We start from the raw sequence: 7,961 nt of genomic DNA, 5'->3' as shown, positions 1-7,961 counted from the left end.
GACAATTTTTCCCAACCATCATCAACCAAACATGCATTATTTTGAAAGGTGGGGCAGTCGTCACCCTGACAATATGTCTTTTTATTAATAAAAAGGACAGAATGTTCTGTCATAGGCTGGTAACCAGTCTCGGGAGGAACCAGCCTCTCACAAAGTCAGCTGGGATAGGTTCCAGCTTGCCCTCGATACCAATGAGAATAAGCGGTGTTAAAAAAAAAAAAAATGGTTGGATGAATGAATGAATTGGATGTATGTGAAGAGATTTACTATTGAGTTCCAATCAAATCTCATCTATATTTCACTTTCACGTTGTTGCAGTGAGCTCATGAAAATCTAACTTGTTACTTTACTGACAACGTCTTATCTGATTTCCTGCTTTGATTGCATCGTAATTGCTTTAAATGCCTCTAATTTACCGTCAAAGATTGTTCGCCTAAATGCGCAACCCGGGAGTAAATAACAACATGAAGTACACCGGAATGCTTTGCGTGGCAAGGCTATATTGTTGTATAACAAGGCATCATTTTAGTAATTCGATGATGACTTGCTTGAAGTACCGTGCAAATAAGCTTTAATTGTGTTTTGGCTGAAACACATTATTGCAAAACACAAAATCTTAACTTCAACTGTACAATAAAAAACAAAAACATTGAAGCTGTGACGTATTGTAACCCGTGTGTTGCCCTCAATGCCAGAGGATCATAAAGTATTCTGTGTGGATTTTTCCTAGTGTTTTTTTTTTAGCTCCCTATTAGATGGGTTAATGATTAGTGTAAGAGTAATTTTCTGTCATTACTTGGGAGTGACAGCAAACCATTAACCTATCTGTCGCTGTACACTGCATCTGCCCCTAGCTGATTGTATTTTGAAACATCCGTATCGAGCGCAACAAGAAATTAAATAACACTGCAAATGTGTGCACTTTTCTTTTCCCCACGAGTCACACTCAGCAATGGATTTCATGACAGATGTTCACAGGAGTGGTGTTATAACCTAGCTTCTCTTCAAAGGTCCATCTTGAAAATGGCCTCGCAAGTGTATCTGCAATAAAATCCACACTTTTCCCTCCTTTGGCCATTGTGGTTTAAAATAAATCTAGAATATATTTTAGATTTTTGAATGGTCGCCAGTTACTAATTTCTCGGGTGTTGATTCCGCAAAGCGCTGCCTCCTCACGAGTGAGTATCCAATCACAAGACCTACAACCCAAGGCCTGCAAGAAGGCCTTACTGAGATCTGATTGGCTATCGCAACTGTCTCTCAACTGTAAACCCCCCCCATTTACACAGAAGAGACGCCCGCATGATTGTATCTGAAGGCCTCGGACGAATAGTGCGTGCTTCTGGTATTATGAAATCTGCCTGGTAACACAATTCAGCTGAATTCTGATTGGATAAAAACTCTCACCTAAAAATAAAACATTACGACACAATATGACATCAATGTGAATAATATGATCATGATTTCTTGATTATGTTGGGCCAGCAGAGAAGGCTTTGAAAACTTTGAGAGCCCACCATTGATAAAAACATGTTAAAAATTATGAAGGAGTGTTATCAAAACTGTGCAATATTGTCATTGGAAAGGCGAGCCAATCAGTTCATTATGTGGGGCCTTCCATTTTGAGCGTAAAAATAAATTGGTGTTACTGTATTTCAATTGATGTTTTAGGGGGGAGTCCGGATCAGTGCCCTGGTCAAGAACCGGAAGTGACGAAGAAGTGTAAAAAAAAAAAGTGAAAATTCAAGCTATTTTTCAAAAACTAAATGAACTTTGCTCATTTTCACATCTCCTCGATGGACATAATGACTAGCTACAAAGAAAAGCGCGAAGACCAAGTTATCACTCTCATTCACAAAAGACTATGCTGTGATGATCGCCCCCCGATGGCAAGGAGGGGTACTACTTCTCACGTGAGCAAAAGCTCCATAGTAGTCTGCATCTCCGTCTGCATTTGCGGTGTGTTCTTCGTTCATTTCCGGTCCGACGTGCCGACTAGAACTCCGACGTGACAGTTGGCCACCACAGCCAACGTCAAATTGGTGTGTAGAGGCCTTTAAAGCCCAAATATTGCTCAGTGAAAACATACCACGTGTTCTGCGTGATAGCCGTAATGATGTGCTTCCTGCAGCCGTCCTGGCACGGCGAATGCTCTCGCTGTGGCTCAACAACAGTCTCGAATGTCAGATAAATGCTGTGAGACCTCAAATAAACCGAGGATGACATTTCTCTTTGTTTAAGTGTTGGCTACGCTAACAGTCCCTCTCAGCCAGTTAAGCCTGCAAGCATTAGTTTGGCCGGTTTGAGCAGTATCCCACTAATCCCGGAGACTCGGGGGAGGGTGAAAGGCATTAGCAGCTGTGTACAGCACTTACAGGTTGTGTGTGCATGTAATTTGTGCCAGGCATGTCCACACAGATGTGCCACTCAAAGTGGGGGCGCAAATGGTTGAGTAGGCTCACCTAAACGGTTACAGGTGGGCAAACCGTTCATTGCCCTGCATGTCAGTTTTCCGTTTAACTAGAGGGAAACGCCACAGGTCAGAGTTGTATAATTCATGTGCATGAGACTCCAAATGATAATTGCCGAACATCTGACGATTGAAAAAAAATCAACGTGCTTTCCTCACTCGAAAAACTGCACTTCAAGTCAACTTCTAAATTTGGCAGGCACATGTTTTTGTTTTTATTGTTTCCTCTCATGATTTGCTTGGGGCAGTTTTTACACTGGATGCCCTTCCGGGCACAACCCATCCAACTTTTATTTGGGCTTGCAGTGGCTGAGGTGTGAGGCACTGATGGGGAATGCAGTACCTGTCACTAAATGTATCGATATGAAAAAATAAAATATTTTTATTAAAGGGGAAGTCAACCCCAAAATTTTCTTTACAAAACATGTTCTATGCAGGCCCACTAGTCGAAACACGTCATTCTGATTAATATTGCTTCTGCGGAATATAAATTAAACCGTAAAATCCACCCATTTTTAGCCATCTAAGGAGGTAGCCATTTTGTCACTTCTGTCAACTGAAAATGACATCACAGTTGCTCAGGGCTCAGATAACGACCAATCATGGCTCAGCTTCAGAAAATATGCGAGCCTTGATTGGTCGTTACTTTCATCCCAGTCCAAAAATATGCAAATTAGGCGTACTCTAGATTGCCCATTGCGTGAATATGATTGTGAATGGCGGTGTGTTTATATGTGCCAGAGTTTGGCCACTCTACTGAGTGACTATTATGCACAAAAGGGAGACAAATCTTTTCACCTGACACAAACCTGCTGTTTTTGGAACGCCGCTGAGAGACAAACAAACCGCACCGACCTCCTGACTTGTCGACGATGACCCCACTCATAACATTATGTTGTTGAGCTCCAAATATGTAAAAGAGATTAACCTCTTGGCTGCCCTTCCCTTTGCATGTGGGAAAATTCCTTCTTACATCCCTTGCAGCTTTGGCTTTCATGCTGCGGGACCAAGAACGCAGACACAACTCTTGGTCTAATCAGACTAAAAATAGGAAGATGGCTGACTGCTGCTTTACCACCCAGGGATGTGTCAGGATTAACGGTGAACGCTCACTGAATGGAGGCTGCCATTTATCAAGTCGGCTGCCATCCTGATCTGACCTGCTGACAAGCCCGCCCTCTCTAATCAGAAGCATTTTGTAGTGAGGTGACTTTAAAGCTCTAAAACATTTTCTTACGACAGTGTTGTGCTTAAAATGTTTTGAGCAGATTTTTTTTTAAATCCAGTCATGGGGTCTGCATAACAAATGCTTTATTAACAATAATCCCCAGAGTTTTAGCAAATTAATGCCACATAATATTGACTGACCCATAAAACATGATTGATTGTTTTTTGTATTAAATCAACAATGTGTAAAACCATCCCATTAGTTCAATACAACTTACTAGGGTGTAAAAAAAAAACACAAAAAAAACAACCCAAGTGTTAAAATCGTTCTTTTTTTTGGGGGGGGAGTATATAAAATCGAACTGAATCAAATTGTTCCACTTTGAAATATATTAAGATAATTAAAACGAAAAAAATTAATAAAATAATTGCGTCATATTCTCTTGAACTCGGCTTAACCACAATGAATCCCACTGTTGAACCAAATAGTTCCACTTTTAAATCAAACAAGTCCTTGGATTATTATTATATTTTTTATTTTTTTTGCACTCCGCAGATCAACTTGTCTTTTGCACACCCTTACAATTTATGCAATTCACACCCCACTCTCTCAAAAAAAGTATCTATATATATATATATATATATATATATATATATATGGACTTCATTATTTGGATATTTCCAATATTTAGACTTTAAATCCTTTTTTTTTCTGCTGAGGAGTTGTAAAACCGCTTTATAAGACCGTAACGACTGTGTGATATCACAAGCCCTCTGCTCATGAGAGGATTACTTTCCACTCCATCTTCCGCAGCTGCTCGTCGTGCCTGCAGATATTCCTGCGGCTGTTCTCCCTCAGGATGCTGATGCTTCATATCAAAAGGCAAAATGCATCTGGCCAAATATCTGGCAAAGTCGTCTAAATCGCTCAGTCACTGGCCACAACATTGGGTACACTTGCACAATGAATGAGACTGCATGCAAGAGCTAAAGTTAAAAAAATATATATAATTGGAAAAAATATATAATTTTTGCTGCTGTTCTTTTTATGAAATAATAAGCTCGCCTTTTGATTTTGTCGAGCGTCATTTGAAAGTCAATCTGTCGCTCATCATTCTTCTCTCTGGACAACCGAAAGGCTTTTCCATACTGTCAAAACAAATTGTGATTTAGTGGCAGTTTGGGAGATAATAACACTTTGCTCTAATTACTTCTGCAGTGGTTCGTCTAATGTGAAGTGTGATTGACAGCACCTTCATAAGTTATTCAAGACAATATTACTTTATTGATCCAGAGGGAGGTCTCACATCATTGTTCGCTGGAGTTTGAATGTTTTAGAAGTGGGTTTGGAGCACTTGCCCAATTGATAAATGTTAAGGAACAGATCGTCAATTTTTTTAATTTCTTGGGATTGTGGCATTTTCTAGCAGCTTTTTGAGATCTTTTGGCTGACATGATTTGTGTTCGTTAAATTCCAACTTCCAATTTCTTCATTGAACAGGCATGGAGGTAATCAGTGAAAATGAACGTAGCGTTCCAAACTATCTGATTGGCCACAGGTAATTCAAGATTTATTGTGGGGGACAAGTATGTTTTCCACAAAGGACCAGGTAGGTTTGAATTTTATTTTCTTCAATAAAAGGAAAAAAAAAAATCATAATTCTGAAAACTGCATTCTATGGTTAATTTGGTTATCTTTATCTGAAATGTATATTTGTTGGATAATCTTAAACATTAATGTGGGGATGATAATAAATGTGAGACAAAACATGTTTGTACAAATATGTATTAAAAATGTGATGCATTTAAACAGCAAAAAGGTATTTCTGGATATGTCTCTCCACATCGTGATCTCTATTGTATAACTGTTGACAGCGGCAGCTCATCAGCCTGATTTGCTCCTTAATATTCATTTGTGCTATCCATTTGAAGTTGATACTCGAAAAAATACATTTTGATTTACAACAACATCCACAGCATCAGGTAAACCTCCACAAATCTTTAAGATTCACTACACGATCTGTATTTGTGTTTTTGCTCAGATTGTGGGCCGCAGCAGTTTCTGCAGTCATCAGCATGAGCATTGAAAAGAACGAGGTCACCGATGACAATAGAGGGCTGCACATGAACACCAAAACACTCATCTGTACCCAGCTAAAAGACTGTCTGCAACATAAAACCCAAATCATGGCGCGTTTGGATGACCCAAGATGAATGTGTCATTTGTTATTCAAGGGAGTTTCTACGTGAGTGGGATTGGTAGTCCATTAAAAAAAAAAACATCTTTTGTGTTTGGCTTTCTGTCAGGTTTTTGCATGGTGGAGGAACCAAATACAATATGTTTAATAACCAAAAGAACAAAAAAGGCAAACTCTGATATACAAAAATAGAAAAGCAACAAACACTAGAAAAGGCAAACTTGGAATTGACAAACAAAAGCAACTTGACTTGTCCAAGGGGACATGACAAACGACATGCGACAACAAACAATGAACAGGCCAGGACTGAAAAGAACCAGAAAACTAAATACAAACAAATTGACGAGGCAAACAAGGAACACCTGGACAAGAAATAAATGGTTGGAGGGAGCTGATTGGTCAACAGAAGGGAATGGATTGGGTAAACAAACGCAGGTGGACACAAGAAGCAAGACAAGAAAAACATGGAACTAAAACTCAAAACTTAAAACAACACTTACATTTACAACAACACTTCTGAATTTATTCATTCATTGGGTAAAAAAAAATAATAATCCATTCTATGGCTGGCAGAGTGGTACCATCAAGACAAACGGCACAATTAAATGAAATTTGTCCATACACATCTTTATCTATTCACCAAAATATATTTTATTTATTCTCATTCGGTACGAAGAAATCTTACTTTGTAACAGAATAAAAAAATCAGTACTATTTGCCCTTGACAGCGGTAATAAAAGATGAAAACATCTGTCAGACTTATAATTGTATTCGTTTGTGCAGGTGTGCCTAATATTTTGACCTGTAGCGGAGATAAAAAGGAAGCATCAGGTCCTCTTTCACTCGTATGGATATGAGGTGGATGCATTTTATACCCCCGCGGCTCAGATCTTTCTAGAATATCAATCAATTCTTGGCCATCACTTATTTAAACTTCACCCGCAGCGTCAGGCACACCGCAGAAAGACAACGGGCTGCAAAAACACAAGGTTAGTGTTACGGAATACAATTCTCATTACTCAGGACTCGCAAAAAAATATTGAAAAATGAGAAGAGCTCAGGGGGGAAAGCCCAAAATTGAGTTCTATACCCAGACTGAGAGAGGTGCAATCGTCAAGGTCAAAGTTAAAACAAAAGTCAGTCACACTCAGAAAGTTTATGATATTGACTTTTTTTTTTATGAGTCCTGGGAAGAACTTGGCTAGCGGAGCTAACTCGAAACTCGGCCAGTGATTTTCAACTCCTGAAGTGTGGCACTTGGAACTTATTCAATTCAAATTTGTAACGTTCCGAACAACTTTACAGCCAATGTCAAGTGATATCTAATTGTAAAAACGCTCGACAAACAGCATGATTAAGCACCCCAAAAAAAATTAATTGGGCATTTTTTTTCATGGATGGGGCAGGACTGTTCAACGGATGGATGGAGCTGCAAACACAAGTGAAGTCGCCCCCTGAGTATAAATGTGTTTAAATACGGGTAACAAACTGTGCTTTTTCATCCTTTTCAACGATTATGGTCTTTAAAGTATTTTTTATATATTTTTTTCCCCAATCTTGTTCTTGCACGGTATGTTATTTTGGTAATTGTAGTGAGCCACTCTGTTTTTTTTTTTTGTTTTTGTTTTTTTATTTATTTCATTTTATTTATTTTTTTTAATTTTCTTTTATTATTTTTTTTTTAACTTTGCTTTTAAGTTTGTTGACTCTTGTTTATAATGTTGCTTAATAATCTTAACTTGTGCCTCTGTAAACTCCAGTTGCGTCTTATCTATCATCCCCGAAGCATCGTAGCTTCTCAACATGCTTTTTGGCAAAATCAACTCTGATTAGTGTCACAGAATTTCAGTGATTTTTGTGGATTTCATCCATTCATTAATGTAAACAGCACCAACAGTTTTGTCCATGTGTGATTATATATCACCATAAAAAATGATCTGGGTCATAAAATCAGTTTACTGCAGGCAACAAACTCCCTTGTGGAAATATTACAGTGTAATGCATTTATATAGCATGCGCAAAAAACTCATTTTGTGGCATGTTGATTGGTTCGTCAAGGTATAAAAAAAAAAAACATTTTCATCAGAACATCTTATTATTCAGTCGAGCTGAAGAAACTGAAATTT

Source organism: Idiotropiscis lumnitzeri, chromosome 8 (genome assembly GCF_059441095.1).
Source record: "Idiotropiscis lumnitzeri isolate Australia: NSW breed Sydney's pygmy pipehorse chromosome 8, RoL_Ilum_1.0, whole genome shotgun sequence".
In the NCBI taxonomy this organism is placed as follows: domain Eukaryota; kingdom Metazoa; phylum Chordata; class Actinopteri; order Syngnathiformes; family Syngnathidae; genus Idiotropiscis; species Idiotropiscis lumnitzeri.
The sequence above is the reverse complement of the archived record's forward strand: the minus strand, read 5'-3'. Positions refer to the sequence as shown.